Raw genomic sequence first — 1,572 nt, forward strand, 5'->3', positions numbered from 1 at the left:
TCCACCAGGTAAGTGCCCTTCCTTGTAACAAACATGCCGCATATTCTACTTTATTCCCTTCAGTACATTTGCTAATATGAAGAACATATTCCATGCTCTCGAGCCATGATAGTAATCCTACTGCTCCTGCGGTTCCATTGAATTCTTTAGGGTTGCAAGATCTAAAAGATTTATAAGTGCATTCCCTAGCCGCCCTCGGCTCTGGATTGTTTGGTTGATTAGCATTCAGGCCAGCAGCCACTTGGCTGACTATGTTGGGGAGTGCGGCCAGAAGTTGCTCTGACACGAGTTGTGCAACCTCAGGGTTTTCTCTTCTTGGCGGCATTTTCTAAGGCCTAAGTCAGAAGGGAATTCGTCATTTTTATTGCAATAACAAGGATGATAACCTCCAGTCATTTAAATGATGCCAAGAATGTTCATTGTACATAAAACATTTAACCATTTAAATGACCAACAGAATAATCCTATATTTATCATAACTTGATATAATTAAGCATTTCTCAAAATGTTAACATGCATTCATAGATGATTGTAGCTACAAAAACAGGTCCTTGAGTTTCTATGCAAAGAGTGGATATCCTATCGCTAGTCAATATTTCTAGAATAATAACCAGCCTATCAGCATTCCTAACATCAACATCAACATTCCACTCAGYACCAAACACTTGTACAACCTTCTAATCTCTCGCCTCGCTACAATGACAGCATCCGTGTTTCTCATCATTTGTTGATGGTGTGCTTCCATCACATCAGATAGGTTGTTCAGAATATGGTGATGATATCCCAACTGGGTCTGGTGAGTTTGAGTATCTGATGCGATTCTCTGCACCCACTCTCGTTCAGCCGGGTTCATGCCCTGGGCGTAGGATGCAGGTACTCCGGTCACTACTTGAGATATCCTGTTCCCCTGTTGTGGTCGCAATGACTCTCCTCTTACTCTAGAGGGATTCTCAAATGTCACTCGCCGAGGTAATGGAACACTCTTCCTAGGGGTGACTCTATTCCTTGGGCCGTGAAAGGTTTGAGGTGGAAGATCAAGTACTGGCTCCGATGGGGGTAGTATAGATGATTGTGGTGAAGCAGGTGTCTCGCTGGTTGTTGTGTCCTCCTGCTCGTACGGGTCTACCTCCACATTAATGGATGAGTTCCTTCGGGATTGGCGAACCACATATCTGGATTCATCTGCCAAATATTCACTAGATGCAGGTGATGCCATAGTGATCTATGATATTAACAATCTTAATTAAGAAACGCACCATCTATAAATTCTTAGTGATACAACGGAAGCTTCTAAGTGAGACTAAGGGTGGCAATCAAGCTAAAATTTCTATCTAGAAAGTCTCTGGTTGCACTACCAGAGCTCTGGTTGCATGACCAGAGCTCTGGTTGCATGACCAGAGCTTCTGGTTGCATGACCAGAGCCCCTGGTTCATCTTACATAGGAAGATATTAGGTAGCTCGTCCATCGGTCCTCTGATTCAATCTTACATAGAAAAGTAATGGATTTCTCGTCCATCAGTCCTCTGGCAAACCAATGGAATTCTATTTCATCGACTGCTGGTTCAACATCCA

This window comes from Cynara cardunculus (genome assembly GCF_001531365.2).
Source record: "Cynara cardunculus var. scolymus isolate 2C chromosome LG 5, CcrdV1, whole genome shotgun sequence".
Classification (NCBI taxonomy): domain Eukaryota; kingdom Viridiplantae; phylum Streptophyta; class Magnoliopsida; order Asterales; family Asteraceae; genus Cynara; species Cynara cardunculus.